This window comes from Meriones unguiculatus, chromosome 14, assembly GCF_030254825.1.
Source record: "Meriones unguiculatus strain TT.TT164.6M chromosome 14, Bangor_MerUng_6.1, whole genome shotgun sequence".
In the NCBI taxonomy this organism is placed as follows: Eukaryota; Metazoa; Chordata; class Mammalia; order Rodentia; family Muridae; genus Meriones; species Meriones unguiculatus.
The window spans coordinates 55,900,415-55,928,247 of NC_083361.1; positions in this window are offsets into that span (position 1 = coordinate 55,900,415).

Sequence of the window (27,833 nt, forward strand, 5' to 3'; positions counted from 1 at the left end):
AGCCTTGGCTGTCCTGGAACTCATTCTGCAGACAAGGCTGGCCTCAAACTACCAGTGATCTGCCTGCTTCTGCCTTCATGCCTGGGATTAAAGGCGTGCACCACCCCTGGCTATGACTTCCGTTTTAAATCAATACCTTGAAAAGAAAATCAAGACTCCATGTTGTTTAGTAGATGTCTTTAAAGTAATATTGCAGATGGCATAAACTAACTTCAGGAGAGAGAACCCTCTCACAGCCCTAAGGAAAAGGGAAGGAAGGGGAAACAGAGAGGGACATGATGATGCTATATATTCAGAATTCACACAGAAAGGAGCTGGCAAGATGGCTTAGGGGTGATAGCACTTGCTTCACATGTTCAACCCCCAGAGCTCATAAAAAGTCAGACGCAGTGGTGTCTGTGTGTAGTCCCAGCTTTCCTACAGCAAGAGGGGTGGCAGATACAGGAAATCACCCAAAAGCTTATGGATGAGCTGAAGCTTGAGTACTCAGCACAGGGGCAGAGACATTAAGAAGACCCCACTTTATTCAATAAGATGGGGGGAGAGAACAGAGGGCCAAAGGCTGTCTTCTGAGAGAGTGTAGAAAGAAAGTGTGCTTGATATAGTTTAGGCATACGCTAGCATTTCTCAAAGGTCCATGCATTGTTCTTTTCACTCAAAGATGAAAAAAGAATGAATAGATATCAAGTTTAGATCCATAGGACATGATAAAACTATACAACCCACCCCTGTTTGCCTAGTTCTAATCACTGTATTCACTAATCCACTTAGGAACTTGGGGACATACCCACCCAACAACAAAATGGTTTCCTGCCTGGGCTCTCACAATTTTCCAATGCATAGTAAGTGAGCTAGTGAGAGGTAAATCTCAGCCTCTATGCAGTACGGTGTGTGAGATGGATCTGTGATGAACAGGCCTTGAGACACCAGACACCACATAGGGATAGCTTCTCACAATCACTCCATCTCCCCTTTCCTGTCCTCATTCTCTTGACTGCTAACACCAAAAACCACCTTAGCTTGTCTGTGAAATGTATATACACAGGATTATTTTGTGTGTTTTCCTACCAGTGGTGCTGTTTATTCTTCTCAATGTAGTTATGGAGTTAATATCCATTAATAGGTAGTTCATTGTTATAACTGAAAGTTTTCCGTTACATGAATAGATTATAATTTATTAATCCATGTGTTATTGACAAACCCTTGGGGAATTTCTAACTAAGAGTTTATGCTGCTATGTATATTTCTTTCAGTGCAGAGATGTACCACTCACGGTACTCTTACAGATATCTTCATTTAGCTTTTGTAGATACTGCCAAAACAGTTTTCCAAGATGGTTGTACCAACATACATTCTCTCTAGCAATGGGAAGTCACATTCTCCCTGTAGCATCAGTTGATCTGTTCAGACTTTTTGTTCTGTTTTGCTATGTCTTCATTTGATTTACATTGCTTTGATTAAACACCATGATGAATATCAACTTGAGGAGGAAAGGGTTTACATTTAGTGATCACAGCCCATCATGAAGGGAAGCCCCAGGAACCTGGAGGCAGAAATTGAAACAGAGGTCACAGAGGGGTGCTGATGACTAGCTTGCTCCGCCTGCTTTCCTGTAGCACCCAGGACCACCAGCCCAGGAACAGCCCCATCCACAGCAAGCTGTGCCCTCCTGCATCAATCACTAATTAAGAAAATGCCCCACAGATTTGCTTATAGGCCAACCTTCTGGAGGCATTTTCTCTACTGTGGTTTCCTCTTCTCAGATAATCCTAGCTTGTGTCAAGCTGACAAAAACAAAAACAATCAGGACAACTGGGTTTTGGTTTTTTTTTTATTTTTGTTTTTGTTTTTGATGTTTTGATTCAGGGTCTCACTCTATACCTCAGGCTGCCCTGGACTCACTAGCTAGCCTAGGCTGGACTCCAACCCACAACGATCTTCCTCACTTCGCTTCCTAAATGTTGGGGTCAAAGGCATGGCCCACCACACTGCTCTGTGCATTTTAAATATAAATACATTTTAATTGCATTTTTTATTTATGCGTTTGTTTATTTGGGGCTTGGGGGGGTTGTAAGTATCAGCATGAGTACGGATAATTGCAGTAGCTGATACTGCCTGTGCTGATTTGAATGAGAACGATTCCCATAGGCTCTTATGTTTGAATGCTTTGTCACCAGGGAGTGAAACTACTGGAGAAGGATTAGGAGGTGTGGCCTTGTAAAAGGAAGAGTGTTGTAGGGTAAGAGTGTTCCAGGCCCAGGGTGTCTCTCTCTCTCTTTCTCTCTCTCTCTCTCTCTCTCTCTCTCTCTCTCTCTCTCTCTCTCTCTCTTCTTGCCAGCTGCCTGTGGAAGCTCTCAGCCACTGATCTAGCACCATGAATATAAATGTCTGCTTCTTACCATGATTCTCACAGACTAACCCTCTAAAACTGTAAGCAATCCCCCAGTTAAATGCTTCCTTTTATAAGAGTTGTCTTGGTTATGATGTCTCTTCACAGCAATAGAACAGTAGCTAGGACTCTGCCCTCTCTGGGATTCAAACTCATATCATCAAGCTTGGAGGCAACTGCTTTTACCTGCCGAGCCAGCCTCAGTGAATTTTTAAAAAAATAACACCTAACGTTCACACGTGTGCTTATGTTCAGTATTTCTCTAGGAAAAAAATATTTCTGGTGAGACAAGAACTTTTCTCACCATTATTAAATCCCATAAAATGTGGTAATTGTTCGAGTAAGGTTGCATAGATTGAAAATTTTAATGGGACTTCTGAATTATGCATGACAGTAGTTTTGCCAGTATTCCCACCTACGCTGACAAAGAATAACTATTTACCCTCACTGTCATCGACTCTGGATATTAACAAACTCTAACATTTCTACTTCCCCCAAAGATGGCTTATTGAGTTAATGTTGTATTTCCCTAGTTAGTAAGGAAGCAAGCCGGAGCTGGTGGCTCAGGCCTATAATCCTACTTACAGGGGGCTTAGGCAGGAGGATGTCCATGCCTTCCTATGCTGTAGAGAGAGTTCATAAGCAGCCTGGGCAACCTAGCAGACTCTTTCTCAACGTAAACAGTTTAAAAAGCCAGAAGTTATAATCCAGCGATAAAACACTAATCCAGGATCTACAAGACCCTGGATTCAATCCCCAGTACCTAAATACTTGCATGAAAGAATTTTAGTTCCCAAGATTACATACCCAGGCAGTTAAAAAGGTAGGATTTAAATCCAGACCACCTAACTATGAGGCCATATTTATTTTACTATGTGATGTAATGTCCTCTATACTGTATGTCATATATATGGACCATGCATGCTAGTGTTACACTGTGTGTCACAATGTAGATAATGCTGTGTACAGCATTCGATACTGTATATTACACTGTACAGTGCAGTACAGTACACTCTACACAATACTGTGAGTCACACTGTACGTGATGCTATGCTGGGTACCTACCTATACATTGTACACATTGTAGACCCTACTGTCCTGAGCACCATGATACTACACTGTACTCTTTCCTATACGTCACACTCATACATGATATTCTATGACACAAAACCTTGTGCTAGATCATACTGTTCATACCATGCAAACTCTTTATTGTCTGGGATGAGCTTGCATCTCCTGAAAATGTACATCTGACGGGGCTTCATCTCTACTGCAGAACTAACTACTTGGAGTCATTAATTTGCTAGTCACGCCCATTTGTTATTCTTAATTTCTACATGGTAATGAGAAATGACTTTTACATGGGAAAGAGTTGTTTGTTGTTCTTCACATTTCCAGCTTCCCCACAGGGGACAAACATTTCAAAGATGTTAAATAACTTAAGTTCGAAGGCTGGGGCACACTTCCTGCTCAGCAGGCCTGGGAACTCCTCTCTGCTTCTCCAGGGTCAGGAGGCAAAGAGGCCAGGACCCTTTTTGCTTTTGTTTAGAGATGAACCCTGAGGGATGGAAAATGGGTGGGTCATGAGACAGTGGGATGCCGAGGCAACAGGCCAGATTCCCAACTTTGGCTCAAGAGCTGGGAGCCATGGGCAATTACTTACCCCTTGGGATTTTTGCTTTTTCATTTTTAGAAAGTATGTGTTGGGCTAGCTGGTTTTATATAGTCTCCTCTTGGGCAAAAAAATGACATAATTTTATAATGCAGACTGTGGGAGTTATACTGTTTTCATTGGAGAAAAAAATCCCACAACTTATCAAAGTATTACGTCCACTACAATGCGATGACATCAGACAGGAAACTGTAATGGATTTTAAAAATACGTATCTCTGGGTGGTAGAATTTTGTTCTGTGTATTTTTTTGCATTTTTTTCAATTTCTGTACAATGAATATGTATTACATTGTAATCTAAAAAATGTATTTTGTTCTCCTTAACACATTGGAACTGTGAAAGACCCAAAAATAGAATAAAACAACCCAAATTTTAGTGTAACCAGATGGAAGGCATAATGTCTCACATATTGTGGAACATTTTAAGATGTCAGGGGGTCAGGATCTCATCTGACAGATGAACTCATCAGCAACCCAGCCCTCTCAGCAGCATCCGGGGACAGTGTTTCCACAGTGACTCATAAGGATGGTGCCAGCCAGGCCCACATCGCAGCCTTTTCCATTTCCAGCACCAGAGTTGTGACGACCTGACACTGTGGTTCTCATGGAATTCTGAAACAAGCCTGTCCTCATCATAATGACGGTCTATTCAAGGCAGCAATGGGAAGGAGCGTATGACTAATAGCATTTGGGGAGAGTATGGGAAGAGAACCAAAAATTACAGTGACTTTCTGGTTGGGACAAACTGGATAGAAAAGGAACTGAGTATCCACAAATTCAAGAGTGTATGGCCTGGCTGAGGAACCAGAGGCAAAAATAAATAGCAGGCATAGCCGTTTCTCAGTTTCCAGTGATGTTTTGAGATCCACAATGGGAGCTGGGTAAGCTGACACTTGACAGGTGGACTCCTCAACATCAAAAGCAAACTGTTCTGACCTCAGTACCCCAGAGAGATCCATCTTGACATGAAGGGTATCCTCAGTTATTCTGCAAGTGCTGTTTTCTGGCCTCTGCACCAAAACTCTCCCCACCGCACCTCATAATATCAGGCATGTTAGTACGTTTGCATCACCACGACCAAAATACCTGAGAGAAACAAGGAAGCAAAGCTTTATTTCGGACCCTGGCTTCAGAGTTTCAGCGGGCCATGGGGGGAGCAACTCAGATCGTGGTGCTAGAAGCATGGAGCGGAAATTGCTCACATCAGCCCAGACCAGGTAGCCGGGAGCAAGGTCGGAACCAGGGGCTAGCTACAGCCTTCAGAAGCCCGCCCTCGACAACCCACCACTTCCCAGGCAGCGACCTTCAACCAAAGGTTCCCCAGCCTCCCAACATGGCACTGCTGTCTGGGGAACAGGTGTTCAGAACAGGAGCCCGGGGGTGGAGCACATTTCAGATCTAAGCCCTCTCAAGATTAAAATAAACTTCTTGCCAATTTACAAGCTTGGTCAGTTGTGTGAAAACGTACAGTTTTCTGGCAATCCAGTTTCTATCAAGTTCATACTCTGGATCTACGTATTGTTAAGGGAGCCGGGGACAGAATTAGAAGTCCTTAAACTTAGGTGAGCTAATAGTTGTCTTACTAAAATTTAGTCTTTCCTCCCATAACGTGTGAAGGCAACAAATTACATGTATAGTACAGTACTTCAACTGTCATAAATAGAAAGTGTGGTCATATTCAAATTCTAGTACCATTGTCGCCTATACCTCAAAGTTCTCCTCATTACCACTTGAAAAGTCACAGAACATATTAAACCAATAGCTGGATCTCGTTACTTATTGCAACCACTAAGAATTATGTTGATTAAAATACTAAAATTTAACTTAGCTAATTTCTGATAAATATATCTGCTCTATGGGTCCCTCTTTATTATCATTTATGCATTACAAAATGTCCTGAGGACAAGTCATGAGATGGCCAAGGGTCTGCAGTGTTAAATATTTAAGAATGACATTAAACTGGACATGCCATAATTCCAACATTCAGGTAACAGCAGGAAGACCACAAGTTTGAGGCAAGCCTGGGCTATGTAGTCATTCAAAGCTAGCCTAAACTGTAAAATATGCTTCTGTTTCAAAAAACAAAAACAAACAAAATTCAAAACCTTAAGTCCTTTAGAATTTTAGAACTACTGTCAAGAATGTTAAAAGGAACAAGATATAGGTTCCCAGCATCCAAACTGCGAAATCTACACTTGTTGACTTCCTAAGAAAAACCATTAATCTCTCAAATGAACAGGAAAATGTGACCCACAGTGATAAAAACACAGTAAGAACAGACCCCCAAATGACAGAGTGGGGAAATTAGCAGCCACATACATATCATATCTGAGAGAGAAAAAACAAAACCGTACTGCAGAGGATGAATACTGCAGGAGATGGAGTGCATTGGGTGCTGTCTCAGAAAAGCTCTGCGAACTCAAAGACAAAGCAATAGCAATTTCAATCCTGGGGTGAGGCAAAGGACCAGTGAGCTATAGAACATTCTCATGTTCTACAGATGCACATGTGCACGTATGGCAAGCGTGCAGGTGACTTCAGAGGCCAAAATAGGGCACCAGAGCCCCTGGAGCTGGAGTTACAGGAGGATGTGAGACTTCCACTATGAGCGCTGGGAACTGAACCCCGATGTTCTGCAAAAGCAACAAGCGGTCTGAACCACTGAGCCATTTATTTCACAGCCCAGTGGACATTTTTTTAAAATTTATTTATTTTTTTATATTAATCACAGGTTATTTACTTTGTATCCCAGCCGTAGCCCCCTCGCTCCTTCCCTCCCAATTCCACCCTTCCTCCCTTATCTTCTCCCTGCCCCTTTCCAAGTCCACTAATAAGGGAGGACCTCCTCCCCTTCCATCTGACCCTAGCTTATCAAGTCTCTTCAGGCCTGGCTGCAATGTCCTCTTCTGTGGCCCAGCAAGGCTGCTCCTCCCTTGGGGGGTTGGGGCAGGTCAAAGAGCTCGCCGTTGAGTTCATGTCAGAAAATAGTCCCTGTTCCCCTTATTAGAGAATCCATTTGTACACTGAGCTACCATGGGCTATATATGAGCAGGGATTCTAGGTTATATCCATACATGGTTCTTGGTTGGAGAAACAGTCTCATGAAAGACCCCTGTGCCCTGATATATAGGATAAATATACTGAAATCTATATACCTAAAGAAGATAAACAAGAAAGAGGACTTGGGGTAAGATGACCAATCCTCACTTAGAAAGACAAATGGCACGGACATTGGATGCAGGAGAAAACAAGTAACAGGACAGTAGCCTACCACAGAGGGCCTCTAAAAGACTCTACCTAGCAGTGTATCAAAGCAGATATTAAGACTCATAACCAAACCTTCAACAGAGTGCAGGGAATCATATGAAAGAAGGGGGAGTTAGTAAGACCTGAAAAGTACAGGAGCGCCCCAGTGGACATTTTAACAAGTCAAACCCTTTTCAATTTATAAGTGCAAGTTATCTTTCCATTTATTTGTACTTTCTTCAAGCTCGCTCATCAGTTTTTATTTTTTTTGCTATGTAGTTTGAGAAGTGTTGACTTTAATTCTTCTTTTGAATGTTTGCTAGAAGTCCTGAGATGTTTTGTTTTCAAGTTTTGGGTTATTTATTGAGTGTATCAATTCATACTGATCTTTCCAATTCTCTACTCTTGCCTCACTCAGTCTTGGTAGGTTACATGGTCAAGCAATTTATCCATTATTTTCTGGATAACACAATTTATATAATTGTTCATAATGAAGAATTATCTTTTTTATTCTTTTCAGTACTGTATATCATTTACAACAAGGTCCATTTCATACAAGCAAATGCTTTATTACAAAGCTATAAACCCACTTCAAAACAGAAGCCTTTACCCAGAAAAAAAAATCTTTCTGAAATAAAGACAAAATACATTTTAGAACATGGGAATGATGAATGGCTCCTCACTAGCAGACCTGCCCTACAAAACTAAAGTACAAAACTAAATACTAAAGGACAAATTAAAATAGGAACATAAAATAGATGAGAAGAAAACAAATGACCATATGGTAAATTTAAACTTAAACATATTAAAATTCACATTAAAGTAACTGTCTTAAATATAAAATAGTGATGGTCAGAGTGGATATAATTATAAGACCTAGGTACAGGCTGCCTTATAGAAATACATGCTAAATATGAGAAGCACATAGGATAAAAAGCAAAGGTGGGAAAAGATACACAGCGCTGACACTAATTGAAGGAGAACTGGAATAGTTATATTAATTTCAGAGTAGGCCTCAGAAGTAAGATTATACTGTGAAAAAGGAGTGTTGTTTCATAATGATATGGTAGTTGGTTCATCAGGAAGACATAGTAATGAGAACTGTGCACCATCTCAGAGAAGAACCTTCAAAAACCATTAAATAGAGCCAAGCTAGAAAGAAAAGGACACAACGAAAAATTGTACTCCGAGATTCAAATCTCCTTTCTCAACAATTAATGAGCACACAGAAAATCTAGTAAGGTTATCAGATACTGCGGCTGACTGTCCCCCAAAAGCTCAGGGTTTAAGCCTTGCCCCCCCTTGCATGGCATTATTGAGGATGCTGTGAACCTTAAAAGGGAGAAGGCTTATGAGACATCCTTAGATCCTTGGGAGAAATATCCCGCCCTGAAGAGGACTGTGGAACCTTGGCCAATTCCTTTTTCCCCTTTGCTCCTTGGCATTGCGATGAGCAGTTTGTTCCAACAAACACTCCCGCAGGTGTTAGGAGCATGCCCAAGGCCCAAGGCAACGAGTCCACCCAGTCTTGGACTGGAGCCTTTAAAAGTGAGGACCAAAACCAACCAAAAACCAAAACCACCTTTGTCTCCCTATATGCTCAGTTCTCTGATTGTAGTGATGGAAGGCTGACTAACATAACTTGTAAACATTGAGCTGATTAATGTTTAGAGAAGCCAGCTCCACCTGACAACAACAAAACACACATTCTTCTCAAGCATGACTATTTACCAAAGCAGACGTTATTCTAGCCATAACAAGTCTCAGTAAGTTTAAAAGAATCCAAGTCATACAAAGTAGAGTTTAGAACTTTTTGGAACTAAGTTAGAAACCAATAATTAGAAGACTGATGGATGTTGCTCCTCATATCTGGAAACTTAGCAACACTTTTTTCTAGAACCCATGGGCTAAAGGATCAATCAGTCTTTCCTTTTTCTCTTTCTTTCTTTCTTTCTTTCTTTCTTTCTTTCTTTCTTTCTTTCTTTCTTTCTTCTCTCTCTCTCTCTCTCTCTCTCTCTCTCTCTCTCTCTCTTTCTTTCTTTCTTTCTTTCTTTTCTTGTTTTTCAAGGCAGAGTTTCTCTGTGTAACCTTGGCTGTCCTGAACTCACTTTGTAGACCAGACTGGCCTTGAACTCATAGAGATCTACCTGCCTCTGCCTCCCCGAGTGCTGGGGTTACAAGCATGTGCCACCGAGTCTGGTTTCTTTTTAAAATTTTTATTGAACATAATTTTTCCATATAGTATATTCTGATGACAGTGTCCTCTCCCTCATGTCCTCCCATATCCTCCCTGCCTCTTCACCTTCTCTCTCTTTAATTTAAAAAGCAAACAGGAATAAAACAACAATCAAACTGGCTGGAATGAAACAAAACAATCAGAAAGAAAGGGAAGAAAAGAAAAAGCATGAGAAACACGAACACACTCAGTGACATGCATGTGTGTTCACACGTGTGCACAAACACACCTGCCCCTCATAAAAACACATAGCTGGAAACCATAATATACAAGCAAAAGACCTGTAAGGTTAAAGAAATGCCCAAACAAACCACATTTGCTTTGTGTTGGTTGTCTACTGCTGGACACGTGACCTGCCCTTCAGTGTGATTTGTATACTCAGTAAGACTCCTTTGGAGAAAACTGAGTTTTTTTCCTTTGCGATTAGAAATAGCTTCTGGGTTAGAGATGGGGACTTGTGTCTAGTTCTTCCTCAGCACTGGTGCCCCAGCTGTCTTGGACCTGTGAAGGGCCTACGCATGCTACCACAGTCTTTGTGAGATCGTATGAGTGTCAGCCCTGTTATGTCTGTAAGGCACTGTTTCTTTGGTGTCTTCCAGCCATCTTACAATCTCCCCTAAGGGAAGGAGCTTGATGAAGGTATTCCATTTAGGACTGAGTAGTCCAAGGCCTCTCACTCTCTACTCTTTGTCCAGTCATGGGTCTCTGTAGTAGTTCCCAAATACTACAGGAGGAAGTATCTCTGGTGATGCCTTAGCAAGACACTGATCTAAAAGTATACTAGAATGTCAAGAGAAGTCATTTTATTGCTATCTTTCTTTAGTCTCACATTTGTATTTGGTGTTCCCTTAGGCCTATGACTATCTGGTCTCAGATTGATTATTGGCCACCTGAGCAGTGTTAGGCATGGGTCCCATCTCATGGAGTGGGCCTTCAATCCAATTAGGTAGTGGTTGATTACTCCCATGACTTTTGGGCCATTATTTCACCAGTGTATCATGCAATCAGATCACTACGGTAAATCAAAAGATTTGCATCAGGCAGAATGTAGAGTACCTTTCACTATCATAAACACTAGTCAGTTGGGGTAAAGGCTTTAGTTAGGCACCAGCTTGACTTTTTCATGTTCAACGAGATATGTAGGTATTGTCTTCAACAATAGGCTCTTACTATCAGTTTGTAGAGAGCGACCAATAGCTTTGGAAATAGCTTGAGTTATTTGGGGGCTTCTAAGGGGGCCCCTTTGGCCAACAACTCTATTAGATATAACCCATTTTTGGTACTGGAGGTTCACTTGGTGGTGAGAGAAGTCTATTTCGTGCTTTTTCTCCCTAATTTTTTCTACCCCTTTTAATTCTCTCTCTGTTTGACTCCCCCCGACTTCCACCACTGCACGCTTTGTCTTTCTACAACTACATATTCTATTTCTCCTTTCTTGGGAGATACTTCCATCTCCTCAAGTATATTACACTATATATAACTTCTGTGGTTATATGGATTGTAGGATGCTTACTGAAGGCTTAAGAGAATACATACCATATTTGTCTCTGGGAGTCTGAGTTACATCACTCAGAATGATTCTGGCTCTTTCCATTTACTTGAAAATATCATCATTTCATTTTTTAAATAGCTGAGTAATATTCCATTATGTAAATGTACCACATTTTCATTATTCATTCATTTGTTGATGGACATTTAGACCGTTTCCAATTTCTGGCTCTTATGAATGGAACAGCGATGGATGTGGTTAAACAAGTTTCTCTACAGCAGGATGTAGAGTCCTTGGAGTATCTGCCCAAGAGTTGAATTTTGAGGTAACTTGTTTCACAGTATCCTGAGGAATTACCACACTGATTTCCATTGTGGTTGTACAAGTTTGCACTCATCAGCAATGGATGAGTGTTTCCCTTGCTGTACACCCTCACTACCAAGAGTTGTCATTTGTTTCATTTGATGAAGAAGCAACCTTAAGAGAATTAGAAGTGTTTTGGAATGGATTACAAAGCATCCATTGGATTACATCCAATGGATTACAACCCACCATGTTGAAATTTGTAGGGTGAGGCTAAGACAATACCAAGGGTTATTTGTAGCACTCACGTGCTGTGCTAGATCTGACACCAGTCACCTCAGATTCCACCTCAGGGGACTTGAAAAGGAAAGGCAAATAAAACCCAAGAAGAAAAGGAGCAGTGAGATCAGAGGGATGTCCATGATACATAGGACATAAAGCATCTAATGGAACCCCTGAGCTGATTCATGGAGAAAAGCAATAAATTCATAATTCTTGATAAACTGACAGGGAAAAAAGAAAGGTTATTTAAATTGCCACAACAGTTGCTATCCTCAGAGATACACAGATAGTAAAGAGATCATGAGAATGTTAGGATCCGTTTGTGACAATGTATTTGACAACTCCGATGAAATGGACAGATGTCTTAAGGATACAAGTCACTCATGGGAAAGAATGGTAGCCCAAATAGGCCTTTGTCATCAGAGAGAAAATTTATAGCTCAAACATTTTCAATGTGCACAAAAACTCCAAGGGCTTAAATGGCTTCAGTGATATGACCTGGTAAAAGAAAACCACACACCAGATTTTACAGACCTTTGCAGGGAAAGGGAAGAGGAAATACATCCTGACTCCTGGAGTCAGCATGACCCTCATTCCAACACAGACCATTAACCAGAAAGAATTAGAAACTCAGATCCCTCATGAACATATTTATGAAATTTTAGCCAATCAAAGCAATTCCTTGAAGAGTGAGGCGGCTCCACATTTTTTTTTTTAATTAGAGTGATGTTTTTGTTTCATGTTATTTAAGCCCTCTCACTAATGCCATAACAGGGACTACTTTCTATCTTCTTTGAACCTCATGAAAACTCTTGAAGGTAGATCTCGTTCATCCTGTTTATAAATGAGGAAAAGGAAAACTAGAGAAGGTTAAGTCCTTGAGATCACAATCCCACAGAGTGGATCTAATTCCAATCTTTTAAATATTCCTCCTTGCCAAGAAAGGCTGAAGGTGTGCCCCATTCTACCCACAGCGTGGGAAGATATCTCCTTTATAGACATTAGACATCAGCCTCTGATAAAACCACCTTCTCTAACATTATCAAGCTATTCCCGCCAGCGGACCTTGCAACAGACCCCAATAGACCTTAACCACAGGGGTTTCCAACATATCTTGAACCAGAACCAGAACCACATAGACCCTTAGCCACAGGGTTCTCAAGACTCCCAGGAGATGACTGAAGGGCTTGGTACTGAGCCCTGTAGGGTTGCTCCTCAGTATCTGTAGGATAATGCTTCTGTGTCCCTGCTCAAGTTCCTTAAGTGTAGTGCTTGCATATCATCTCTGCCTATCCTCCCATAAGCTCCAAAGCATCTCTAATTTTTCTAATATTGAATACAAGGGAAATGCTCGGAACACTGCTGTTACAGTGTGTTCTTAGGGAACAATGACAAGAAGAAGCTGTGGACGTGTTCAGTACAGACATGGTTTCTTTGTTTGGTTTTGTTTTTTGATTCATGGTTGTTTGAATCTGCAAATGCAGAACTTACATAGGAAGCCTGACCATAGATGCTGTGCTTTCCCCTATACAAGCACATCTAAAATCAAGTTATAAATTAATAAAGTAAGGGATTGACAATGGTTAATAAAAGCGTACAATCGCAACAATACACGAGTTAAGCAAATGTTCTCTCTTTCTCTGTCTCTTTGTCTCTGTCTCTGTCTCTGTCTCTCTCTCTCTCTCTCTCTCTGAAAATATGCCACAATTCACATGTGGAGTTCAGAGGAGAACTTACAGGAGCCTGTCTTCTCCTCCCACCAGGTGGGTCCTGAGAATTGAGTTCAGGTCATAAGGCTTATCAGCAAATGCCTTTGCCCACTGATCCATCTCACCACCCCTCTCTAGAAATACCTTACTGTACTGTACTTCTCTCTTGTTATTGACTACTGGTGATCAAGTCTGTTGAAAGCAAACCTGCAGGTAAGGGAGGACTGCTGTAGGCCTCGGAGGCACTGTCTCATCATTTTACTCACCAGAGCTTCCTCTAACACCTCCCACTGCCTTGCAAGACAGCTGAGTGCATGCCACCCTTACTATGGACCAAGAGAAGGCTTGGATTTTGTATTGAAAAATGTCCTTACACAGAGTAAAAAGTAAAGCCTTCAGAAAAGCCAGGAAAACCAAATCCTGATTCCAGATGAGTGTGCCTATAAAAACTCTCATTTGAAATCAGAAACGAGGAGACAAAGCTTCCATAACCAATGCATTCACAAACACTGCTTTAATTTGGAGGCAACTTAAGCCCAAAAGAAGAAAAAGTGCTTCTCAGATAAAATCTAATGCTCATATTCTATTTGTGTCAGCTTCTTTTCCAGATATCTTCTATCCAATTTGGTTGGACAAGAAAAAAAAAAGAGGAGAAAGGAAGGAAGGAAGGGATCTACATCCGTGATGGTCTGATTCGCAGTCACTGACTTCATGGTGGTATGAAAGGGGCATGTATGCATTGGCAGAAACCATAGTATGAAGTTTGAATTTTTCCTTTTTCTGGGACTGAGATCTAGGTGTGGACACTCTGTGACAGGCACGGACACTCGATGGTGGACAGGAGCAGAGGGCTGCAGGCCTCAGGCAGCTGCATGCTCACAGTGGCAAGCAACAGCACTATGGTGCTCTGTATTGTCTCCGTGCCTCTATACAGATATTTAATACGTTGCATGGGAGTGTCATATTTTACAATAAAACAGCCTTTGTGTTAGATGAATTTGCCCATGTTTAGGCGAGTGTGACTGCTCAGGGCATGCTTTGGCAGCTAGGCTCAGCGATGATGCCCAGAATACTAGATTAAATGCATTTCAACTTAGAACATTTTCTTCTTGCACTGGGTCTCTCAGGATTTAATCCTGCCAGACATTAAGGAGTGTCTGTATGGTATGTGGAGCTGGCCACTGGCTTTGATGATTTAAGTCATCATGGTATCATAGTAACACATAAAATACCTGAAATCAATGTCTGGAGTGATGGCTCAGTGGTAAAGAGTACTGCCTGTTTTCCCATAGGACCCTGGTTTGATTCCCAGCACCCACACGGCAGCTCACAACCATTTGTAATTCTAGTCTCTAGGATCTGATGCCATCCTCTGGCCTTTTTGGGTACCAGGAACCATACCAGGTATGGTGAATAGACACACATGCAAACAACACACTGATGCATATAAACTTAAGTTAAAAGAAAGTTTTAAATGTATGATATCAAATATTTCTAATTTATAGAATACAAGTCATTGGTTAATTAAAGAATGGGTATAACTATGACAAAATAACTTTTATCTGGGTGACAATCTGAGGAACCCAAAACTCCAGGGTTCTAAAATGCACAGGATTTTCTGCTTTTTTTTTCTATGCTAGCCCAGAAAAAGAGTATCATCTTTTACTCTTATTAGACACTTTGAAAGTATTCCCATATACTTAATATAGCAACAGATTTATTAAAGGTAGAGAAGTTGAATGTCCCAATTTTCCATTCACGGGATTTTTATTATTAATTATAGTAATTATATAGAACACATAATTCTACTTCTGGTCATGAGGGTGTGTGAGTATCACATCTGTGCACACAGACTACTAGAAAATCAGACCAAATATGTGGAATAGCAGTTTTAAAATATGACCAATGGCAATGCAGACCTGTGGTTCTCAAGATAAACAAAGAAAATCAGCACTAAAGATTGCCCCAGTTTGCAACCTCGAGGCCTGTTTCAGGTTGCAGCATGAGGAAGGTGGGTCCAGAGTGAGCCAAGTGGCGTCACTGAGTTAGAGCTCACTGCTAGAGAGAGGGAACGACATGGATGAACGGCCCTGAATATGGATGGGGTGCTTTGAATATTTGGCTAAATTTTCTTTTGTATGTGTGTAAAAGTAAACTACTCAAGTCCAGAAGAAAATCATCCTGTTAGATATTGAATGTTCGTGTCTTTCCAAAGTTCACATTGAAGGAATTTGGAATAAGAAGGTGATTAAGTTTAAAAGAAATGATAATGATGTGGCCCTCAGCCTCTAGAGTTAGTGTCATTACAAGAAACGGAATGAGAGGCCTCCTAACATGCCCTGTCCGTATAATATGCAAAGGCCGTGTGAGGACATAATGCAAAGACAGCCATCTGCAAGGCAGAAAGAGAGCCTTTGCACTGAGACTTTCGGTTTCCAGAACTGTCAGAAACACTCTTCTACTATTTAAGTCACCCAGCCTGTGACATTTTCTTATGTCAGCAATAAACAGATTAGTATAATAGTACGTCAAACAATTCCTGGAAATATCACATGATCAGGGTGGTTTGTGATCTCACCACCCACCACGGTGTTTAAGGCATGAGCCCTGGGTAGTGATGGCGTTAACATCTTAAGCCCCTGTCATCTTTATGAGGAGACCTAAGACTGAGCTTGAAAGGATCAGCTGTCTCAACCAACTTACCTGTATGTCAACCAAAAATGGTTAATATTATTTCAAAAATACAACATACAACTCTCAGCATTCAGTAAGCATCACTAATGGACAGAATTAGAAAAAAAAATATCTTCCATAATGAGGGTGAAAACTTTAGATGTATGTTAAGTAGCCATATTGATGAGATTTCATAAAACCCTAATGATATGGCTACTTGGACAAGACCTGAACAATGACAACACCTGTTAGCGTTCCAGCGTGGATGGAGTGATCTCATGAGAGCCCACTCCTAGATGAAGAGCTGCTTGGGGGGCGGGAATGAATCTTCTTCAGGGATAAGAACCTGATTTGATTTTTATGGTCAACCTTAAAAATCGTATACATAGGAACAACATTAAGTGGACTCAGCAGGTAACAAATATTATGAAATAACAAAGAATAGAGGCCACGGCTTTGAGATACAGTGGGGGAGGACAGAGTAGAAAGAGAATGCAATTATATATTTTAATTAAATAACAAAATATATAGTGTTATATAGGGTTAGAGATAAGTAAATTATTTGAAGTGACATTAAAGTTTCCATTGTATATGTGTTCCATCTGCTCAAACAGATAGAGGAACATAGGTTGAAAAAGAAAATGGAAGATTTAAAATGACCCAAATGGAATTGCTAGAGCTTAAATATATATTTATCTGAAGTAAGAGATAAAATATGTGGAATGTCAAAAAAAAAAAGTTATATTTAAGAATCTGGGCATGGTGGCACACACCTGTAATCCCAGCACTCAGGGGAGGCAGGGGCAGGTGGACCTCTGAGTTTGAGGCCAGCCTAGTCTACAAAGGGAGTCCAGGACAACCAAGGCTACACAGAGAAACCCTGTCTCAAACACCAAAAAGGAATATAAGAAAGAAAGAAAATATATGGAATGTAATTAAAAAATTAGATACCACAAGAAAATAGCTTCAGTGTACTTGGAGACGTAGAAAATTTACAGAATAAGGTTCTGAGGGGGGAAAAGGTGAATAAAAATGAACCTGTGAGACCAAACAAGGAGGATCCCAGAAGGGGAGTTGTAGAAAGAAAATTTTTAAAAAAATTATCAAACAAATTGACAAAGACTTGATTATAAACTCATGAGAAAACACGGCAAAACCCAGGCAGAAGGCAGCTTATGAAAGAAAGGTTTAATTGGACCTATAGTTCCAGAGAGTTAGAGTTCATGATGGTGGAGGCTGTAAAGGAATGGCATCAGGAACAACTAGCAGCCCACACCTCAAGAGCTCAGACAGGAGACGGAGAGCACGCGGGAAATGGCCCAAGTCTTCTGGAACCTCAAAGCCCATCCTCAGTGACACACCATCTCTCTCAAGGACACACCTCCCAATTCTTCTCAAACAGTTCCACCAACTAGAAACCAAGTACTCAAACATAAGAATGTATGGGGCCATTCTCACTTAAACTACCACAGACATCATAATCTAACTGCTAAAAACCAGGAGCAGAATTAAAAAAAAAAAAAACATTTTTTTTTTTTTAAGCAGGAAGAAGCTGGAGAAGGGGGAGAAAGGAACATGCAGCATAGAAAACCAGGGATACGAATGCCAGACAGACTTTGATCACAAACTAGGCAAAGCATCAGAAAATGAGACAAGACCTGTCCGCATGAAATGCTATGCCCAGCAAAATGAGTATTCAATAAAGGCAGCAAAATGACCAACAAGAAGCAAGAGGCTAGATACCCAGTAGACAGCAAAAAGAAAGAGCAAAGTTCCTCGTGGAAAGAAAACTGATACAGATGGAACTACACCCCTCTACAAAGCAAGGAAGTGAGCATGTGGGCAAATAGGGAATATTGAAGACATCTTTGCCCTCCAAACTGGCCATGGGTCTGTTTCTTTCCACATGGCAGTCTGGTTGGATATGTGGCTGTTTGTGGGAGACAGTGAAGGGTTTGCCAGAAGGTGGATCAGGACTCAGCCTTAGGACCTCAGAGCTTGCTGCAAACATTGAGCCAGCTGGAGCTGCTAATGCCTGTGAGAGTTCAAGGCTATTCTTGCTGGGTGATTTGCTCTAAGTATCTGTTCAAGGATGTTACCGGTGACAGTTCTGATGAGCGCGATGGGAATGCTGTAGCCTCCATGCTTCTAGGAGGGCAGCAGGAACAGGCTATGGGCACAGGTAAGGGCAAAGCTCAGCATGCCTGACTGATCATTGCTGCCCTCGCTGGCCCTTGCTATGCGCCTCCTTCTTTTTAATTGTCACGTATCTTCACACGGTGTTCTCTCCACGTAACAGATGAAGAAACCCAACAAATAAGTAACTCCCAAACGAGGCAAGTGCAGAAGAGTGGGCACAGCTCAGTGCCTTTTGTGTAAGGAAGAAGGGGAGGTTTAGAAACCAAAAGCATGTCTTTGCTTAATTTGCAAACAACATACAAGTTAAAGAAAATGAAGTGGCAAGTGGAAATGCATTCAAGAGAAGCTCACTCCTCCTTTTCAACAGCTCTGAGTTTTGATCTACATAAATACCTTCCATATTCAAAAGTTTAAATTGAGCGGGCTGGAGATAGTGCTCGGTGGTTAAGAGAATTCACTGCTCTTCTGAAGGTCCTGAGTTCAATTCACATGACAGTTTAGAACTATCTGATGCCATTTTCTGGTATGCAGCTGTACATTCAAAGTGTGTGTGTGTGTGTAAACTATTTTTTTAAAGTATAAGTTGAAGCAAACTGAGGGAAGGAACTAAAGCAGAACATGAAATTACAAACACTATAGCCAAGTGATAACATGTTCATGGGGGAAAAGGATTATTTCAAGTAACTTAAGGTTACCAGAGGTGAGTTAGTATTTTACATAAACAGTGAAGCTGTGAAAACAAGCAACAGAATTACGGTACACTCTAACACAGTGGGGAAGCCCTGACCAAGGGTCTTTTGATCTACCTGACTCCTTTTGGACAAAGATTTTCCTTGGTAAATCAAAGATTTATCAGTATTTAGCAACATGGGGACATGGGGTGTCATTTTGATGGCCATTTCCTAAATGGAGAATTTGTGACAACATGGTGCCAATGCAAATATTGAAAAGGTATTTAATTAATCTAATGAGCTGATTGGCACAGGGTGGAGGACACCCCAGAGTGCTTGCTGTGCTGACTCAGCATGAATTGGAGCCACAGTCGTTAGTTAATTTCTTGTACTCAAGATGGAGAATCTTCAATAAAACACAAGGGTCTAATTTTCACTGTGGGGCATTTGGAATATAGGGGTCACAATTTCATGTTAAAAATAAAACTCTGGAGGACTTTAGTGAATAAAAATAACAGTCATTGGAAAAAATCTTATGTGGAAAATATTGCTTATCTATTGGATACTTATTCAAGACACATTCTATATATTTGGTGACTGAAAACAAAGCGAGGTGAGTCCTAACTAACGTCTGTGTGCACTCACTGGTTGCCATGGGCACTATTCACAGAAATGGCAGAATGCTTGCTTATACTTGTGTCAAAAGGACCAAAACGCTTTTTAACCTGGGCAATTGTTTGTTGTTATCAGTCAAAAATGTTTGTTTGTTTTTAAAGATTTCTTTATTTACTATTTATACAGCATTCTGCCTGTATGTGTGCCTACACACCAGAAGAGGAGGACACCAGATCTCACTCTAGATGGTTGTGAGCCATCATGTGTCACTGGGAATTGAACTCAGGACCTTTGGAAGAACAGCCAGTGCTCTTAACCTCTAAGCCAGCCCTCCAACCCTGTTTTGGTTTTTCGAGACAGAGTTTCTCTGTGTAGCCCTGGCTGTCCTAAAACTCACTCTGTAGACCAGGCTGGCCTAGAACTCAGATATCCACCTACTTCTGCCTCCTGAGTGCTGGGATTAGAGATATGTGCCACCACTGCCCAGCCAGACCTAAACATTTTACTTCCCAAAAATTTTAATAAAGTGAATTAGTATTGCACAAAGGATATTTTTCTATTTTTGATATTTTAAAAACATTTGACTGAGCCAATCATAGTGGCATACACCTTTAATTCCAGCATTTGGGAGGCAGAGGCAGAAGGGCTGCTGTTTGAGGCCAGCCTGGTCTACACAGTGAGTTCCAGGACTACTAGAACTACATGGGAAGATCCTATCTTGAATAAAAAAAAAAAAAAGACATTCGACTTTTAGAACAAAAGTAAAAATAACATACTGTAGATTTGATCTACATGTAAACAATAAAATGATAGCTACAACACAAAAGAAGAGTAGAAATGAAACTACACTGTATAAATTATAAAATACTATGAAATAAAATGATAATTTAATATGTAAATGTGTATGCTGTGAATGTTCAAAAGTGCATATTTCATATGTTATACATATCCACATAGATTATTAAAGCCTAGAATAGCCACTGAAAAACTAAAATCAAGAGATGTAATTGATGAGATGTTATATCACGGAGATATGGCAGGATTATAAATATTAGTCAAGTGGCTAAGACATGTCGCAGTGGTCAAGGCACTTGCTGCTCTTCCAGATGATCTGAGTTTGGTTCCAAGCTTCCACATCAGGTGGCTTGCTGCCATCTGTAATTCCAACTTTGGAGAATCTGAGACCTGGAGCCACCAAGGCCACCTTCACTCATATACACATAGTACCATGCGCACACATGCATCTGGACATAACTTAGTGTCATAAAAAAATTAACATGGTCCCAACTAAAAGGGGAAATGCAAAACCAGAATCTGTAATGGTTAATCTTGCTTGCACGAGAGGTTGTATTAAGACACCTCTAGGTGTGTGACTATAAGACATTTCCAGAGAAGATTAGATCATGAGTAAGGAACCCCTTAATGGATTTATAATATGATGGCATTATTGGGAGGAATAAAAGTAGGAGGTAGATCCAGATTGAGGAAACAGGTCACTAAAACATGCACAGGGACTTTACTTTTCCCTGACACACTCTCTGTCTTTCTGTCTCTGCCTGTGTTGCTCTCCTCTCTGTCTCTGTCTCTGTCTCTCTCCTTCCTGGCCACCATGATGTGAGTGGCTGGTGTCTCACCATGAGCCAAAATAAATTTTTCCTCCCCTAGGTCGTTTTCACAGGGATTTTGAAATAATTACATAAAAGAAACTTTAGCAAATCAATAGTAAAATAGTATCAAGACAGATCAAATTGAATCATGCTGACAATTATGTCAAATACGGATGACGTAAATACTCTGTAAAAGGCAGAGTGCTAGGTTAGTTAGACTTTACAAAGGTGACAATGGGAAAGCCACTCTGTGGAGTTGGAGAGACAGCTGGGAAGTTAAGAGTGCTGGCTGCTCTTCTAGAGAATCCATTTTAGAGTCTACATTTCCAGTACTTGCATGGTGGCTAACAGTTGTATTCTAGTTCCAGAGGATCTGGTGTCCTCTTTTCGTTTCCATAGGCAGCACCCATGCAAATGGTGCACAGATGTACATGCAGGCAAAACATCTGTGGTGGTTTGGGTGAGACATCCCAATAAGTCTTGGGGACACTTTGAATACTTGGTCCCCAGTTGGTGTCTGTTTGGGGCAGACTCGGAGCCTTGGCCTGGCTGGAGGAACTATGTCCCTGGGGGACAGGCTTTGCGGCTTCAAAAGACTAGCACCATTTTGAGTTAGTGGCCTCTGCTTCCTGCATGTGGGTCAAAGCGTGACTTGTCGGCTGCTGCTCCATCACCATGTCTGCTGCCACAGTTTTCCTCCATGTTGGTGACAGATTCTGGAAGCCTGAATAAAACCTTCCACCTGTAAGTTGCCTTGGTCATAGTATTTTATCACAACAATGGAAAAGTAACTCATACCCATTAAATTGAATTAAAAACATTTCAAAGCCACTTTAAATAAAAAGTTAGAAATGCAGCTGGGCACAGTGGCCCATGCCTGTGATCTCAGCACTCTGGGAGGCAGAGGCAGGTGGATCTCTGTGAGTTCGAGACCAGCCACAACCAAGGCTACACAGAGAAACCCTGTCTCAAAAGAAAAACAAAACAAAATAAAACAAAACAAAGGTTAGAAATTAAAAAAAAAGATTTTTAAATTTTTAATGATTAAAAAAATAAATGAAGATTTTTTTTTTAAGATAAAAAAAAATAGCCACTTAGAAAAGTGAGAGTTCAGTGACAGAGTGCTTGCCTAGCATCTAAGGCTCTGGGCTCAGTCACAGTATAGTCTCTAAGGAAATAACTAGTTGCTAAGCCAGTGTTTGCAAGAAATCTAATTACATTAAGTCTTTACATTAGGGGAAGGATAGTCATCAAACTGTAAGCTAATGAATCATAAAGCACCGAATTCCAGTCAGTGCCATGGGGACACCTGGCTTTTCACATGTCCATCCCGTGGAAAGATCAGACCAGTGGAGGGTCCTGTGTTCTTATTTTCATTATTTCCAACTTGCAAAATTACACATGCATGGCTCTTACAATTTTTTTTTAAGGTTATAACAAAAAGTTCTTAGCCAGATGGCTTGGCATAGCAAAAATCTGTGTATCTGAGAGGAAAAGTGAATAGGGGAAAAAAATTGTTCCTAAGCTTATTTCTGGTCTAAAGTCCACGAATCCCATTTCTGGTAGTTAGACACAACTCAGCCTGTGAAGGCCAGCGTCTATCTCTGCGGACAGTCCAGGCCTTGGCGCTGCATCCTACGCCAACAGGTGTCCTCTCTCCAATTCGTGTCTTTACCTTGGACTAGAAGTGAACCTGATTTTTAAAACTACCTCTATTGATTTATTCTGTGCGCTACAGCCCTGGGTGGCACATTACAGGAGTCGGTTCCCTGTGTCCACCGCACCGGTACTGGGGATTAAACTCAGGCCACCAGGCTCTGTAGCAAGGGCCTTTATACCCGCAGCCAGGGAGACACTTCAGTGGGTGACCATTGCCCTGAACTTGCATGATCTCTAAGCCGTTGTCTTCCTTTGAATCTTAGCTGGTATTTGGAAATATTTGGGTTGTGGACTTGGTTACTGAGACCATAGAAAACAAGAAGAGATGTTGTAGACTCACAGGAAGAGTATTCACAGAACTTTCTGGCTCACCTACCTGGAATAATTTTCTTTTTTTTTTAATAAAAGGTAAAGGTGATGGTTGCATAACTTCCCTTCCCCTTCTTTTGTACTTTCTACCAGGAATCTACCAGACGACTTCTTTCCACCCCTCAGAATTCAGCCCAATCAAATTCTGACTAGCTCAGGACAATCTTTCCAGGCCTCTCAGAGTAGACCTGGCCCAGTTATGGTTCTTAGATCTGGTTCACTCTAGTATTGTAGGAGACAGGTATATATTTAGAACTTCACAGTGTCCACCTACCTCCCTACCCCCAACCCCGGAACCTATCTTCATCACTTCACTCATCTGGGAACCCTACTTACTAACTCTTCACACATCAGGAATTCAGTCTGTATTTGTTGAATAGGCGATTCATTCACATTCATTTTTCAATCACATCAATGCAGTGACTACTGTTTTTGCCAGTAAAATTGAACCGAGGACCAGTGAGATGGCTCAGCCCAGTAAAGGCACTTGCCACTGATCCTGGTCACCTTATATGCTAGCTCTGGAACCCTCAAACTGACTCCTGTAAGTTGTCCTCTGACCTCCGCATGGAAATGATGCTCTGTGAGTTCCCCTCCCCCTGCACGATTTTTAAAAAGAATCAGTTGAGCATGACACAGCAGCATAACTTAGGTAACACAATTCTTACTTGTTCGAAAAGTAAAAAGACAAAACCCAACAACAAAGCAGTGGGTTGCCTGCCCAGCATTTAGAGATTCCAGCCACCTATAGAGGAATGAAAGCTATGGGCTACATGGAAAAATGCACAGCTGCAGAGTTCAGGCGGGAGCCCGAAACAAAGGCTTATACGGAGCAGAAGATTCAGGAAGCAGCAGAAGCTTGGTTTATCCATGCCGCCGACCCTGGAATGTGTTGTTTTAGCGTTTCATATTTGGAGATGCTGGATAGAATCTGCGTATGCTGGAATTTTTTTTAACCAATCTGAGAACTATAGAGGATCGTTTTTGAAAGGGAAATTAATACAAAGTCCCCAGCATAAAGCTTTGTTGCCCAGGCTCCTGTTTATACTTGACCACGTTTAATGGTACAGCAATGCTGGGGGGGGGGGCAGCTGTCTCGACTCCGACCTTTAGAGGTGGAAACTGAGGCTTGGAGAGAGAGACTTTAGCAATGCGGGCATTGAGGAGTAGAGCCAGAATCCCAGCTGAGGTTGGTCCAGCGCGTCAGCTCCAGAACAGTGTTGTCTCCCACGTCTGTGATTGCTGGCCAGGCTGCATCACCACAGCTGCTCCAACCTTGTCTTCCGTCACTCTGTGGAAATGGTACAGGTCCCGGGCCATTGATGCTTTGTGCACACGTTCTAATAAATTTATTACATCCATTTCTTTTTGTGTGAGCACCCCTACACCCAAGCTCTTCAATGCGCATGTGGAGGTCAGAGGTCAGGTTGAGGCCTTGGTTCTTTTCTTATACCACGTGGCTTCTCCTGCAGGTTGAACTTATGAGATCAAGCTTGGTGACAAGCACCCTCTCCAATGAGCCATCTTTCGGGCCAAATAGTTTAAAAATTGTTCTTAGTGTGTGAAGTGGAACATTTTGTCAACAGGAATAAGAAAACTGAGTGCTGGGGGAAAAAAAAAAAAAGAAAGGTCAAAAGACTGTCAAGTCCTACTGTGGCATTGGCTATTCCATTGCAATATTATATTATTGTTTGTATTATAATGACAAGAAATACAGATCTAGTACAGCAATTTTAACCCCTACTATACTCAATGTCTTTATGTCTAAGATTCTATAATAAAATTCACAGATAACCTTCCCACAGACAGAATTTCAAAATCACTAAAAATAGTACACTGAATATAATACAAAGAAAAATCAATTTCAATAAAATAATATACATCTCAATCCGCACATCCTCAGGTACATCTAGACTAGCAGACACAATGATCCAATCTGAGTGTACCCCACATGAAAACATTGCCTGTACTAGTACTATTGTGTTGGAGATGCGAACGAAGACCATGAGCAATGTTCCTAAGATGTGTGTTTCTTGTTTTGTTTTGTTTTGTTTTAAAAAGGTGAAGAACTGCCAGGGCAGTTTCCAACAGAAAGCGAAAGTTGTTTTAAAATTGATAGAGTGTTGCATTCTTGGGAAGTTCAGCACATATTAAATCTCACCAAATGCTACTCTCTGCTTGTACAGACATGGCAGAGCTACCAAAGCAGATATTCACAGATTCTCCCATTGAGTTCTGGTAGGTCATTCTAAAGCTGTGTGGGACTTGGGACAATTCTTTCATTGCCAGTTGCTCCACAGGTATTGTCTGGAACCCCTTGTTTCACTCTGGTAAATGCCAGTGTTGTTTTTCCCAGTTTGAAGTAACCACTACAAACTTTCTCCCCATGTGCTAAGTTCACAACCTCCCGCTAACGTGTTCCAAGTACAATTCGGCATTACCTACAAATATTGTTTAGCAATTTCCTGATTTTTCCTACATACTAATAGCACAGCCCTTCTGGGTATCAAATGGCTCAGAGCTCTGGAAACAAGGCTGTGGACAAGATCATCAATGGTTTCTGACCCCCCAAAAGCAAATGATTTAATACATGAGACAGATGACGAGCACAAATACATTAATAAACCATGTCAAGGGCCATGGGAGAACAGATTGCTACTGTGAACTGGAGCGACACTTCAATCTAGTTTGAAAGGCAGCACTGGCAAAAGCTCTCCCAGCCAATCACCTGTGACTCAGGCCTGAAGGCTGTTGTGTGGCCGCGTGGGTAGGGGTATAGGTTCACTCTGCTTTCCCATAATTTCTAACCAGCTGAAACTATCTGAGCTCATCACTGTAGTTCCAAGGACCATTAGCTCCAGATAAGAAATGGATGGGTAATTTTCCCAAAGAAGATAAAGACGAGAAGTACATAAAAAGATGCTCTTCATGAAACTCAAAAGCAGAACTACACTGGGTACCATGCGACACAAGAACAGCTCTAATATAAATACGAAAAACAAGCATGAACATTGATATGGAGGAATCAGAACCTTGTGCGTTGCTGATGGAACTTTAAAATGATTTAGCCATGGCAAAAAAGAAATCATGAAAAAAGGTAACTATTTCAATGTAACATTATTACATGATCCAACAGTAATGCTTCTACGCATATGCTCCAAAATTGAAAACAGGTACACAAATTCTTACACAGGAGTGCTCACAGTGGCACCATTCAAAATGGTCAGAAGCCTCAAATACCCAAGCGCCAGTTTGTCAGCAGATGGATGGGTAAGTAGATTGTGGTATATACACACAATGGGGAATTATTCAGTCATAAAAAGAAAGCAGTTTTATGTTTTTGTTTTCATGAGGCGATATCCTGCTGTGTAGAGCAGGCTAGCCTCAAGCTTGAAATCCTCCTGCCTCAGCTTCCAGGATGTCGGAATGCATCACCATGCCAGCTAGGAATGCAGTTTTAAGATGTGTTGCAATGGGTACAAATCTCGAGACTGTGTGAAAGAATTCAGTCACCAAAGATCAACCACACGCTGAATGACTCCATTTCTATGCATGTCTAGAACAGATAAGTCTCCAGAAAGGAAAATCAGACTGGGATTGTCAGGGGCTTCAGGTAAGAGGAAAGCAGAGGCAACTGCTTAACAGTATTGGTGTTTCGCTTCGGAATGATGAAAACGTCTTGAAACCTGGAAGGACTGTGGTTGTTACGATGTTAAGAACACACCAAATACTACTGAGAGATAGTGAGACGGCGCCATGAATGAAAGCACTTGCCACCACGCCTGATAGCCTGATACCTGTGTGATGGAAGTAGAGAGCTGATGCCCAACAGTTGTCTTCTAATTCCCACATGAGCACCATGGCACACGTGCACACACACACACATGCGCATACAAAAGACAGGTGTGAATAAGTAAGATGTACTAAAAATGCCTCTGAGTTCACTCTAAAGTGCTTCGTTTTACATGGTGACTTTCATATCAATATCTTTTACTGGATAAATGCAACCTCTTGACTCCTTAAGCTTTTTCTTCTCTTTTTGTTGTTAAAGACCACACTCTCTTAGGTTTGTATTCATATGTTCAAGCAACCTGGCTTGTTTTTTTTTTTTTTTTTTTTTTTTCATTTTCCCCCAATATAAAGGAATGCACCTTACTCACCAGACACCTTCTCCTGGGACCAGCAGTTGGAATAGTGGAAAAACTTCTCTCTCAAACTTAAAACTTCTATCTGCACGTCCATGAGTGAGTTGTGTAGTGCTATGGAGTGTCCTGAAGGATGGTGCTCTACCCTTTAGGTTCTAGAGTCTAGCAGGTGCCAGACTCTAGAACCATGAGATGGGATGAGCCATGAGAACCACAAGGAGAACAGGACGGAGTTGGGTTTAAAGGAATCTGACTGTGGCGTGTGCCGGGAAAGACCCCTAAGGACAGCCTTATAGGACTACTCAAGGCTCTATTACTTAGAAAGATCTCCAATAATGGACAGGTTTGTTTTGTTTGTTTGTTTGTTTGTTTGTTTGAACAAGAAACTAATTTAGATACAAGTGAAGATTTGAAGTTGAAGGAGTTAATATTTCCATTTCCCCCATAGAGATGGAGGCTGTAATCTTTATGGTTATGGGGGACATAGGGCCAAGAGAGAGCAACCATCTCAGATGTTAAGGAAATAGCTCAGAAGCAGAATTCTGTTTATTCTCCATTCTCTAGGTCAGAGTACACTGTAAACATTAGAAACCACACTATTTTGAACAGAAAGGGACTTAATACAAGGA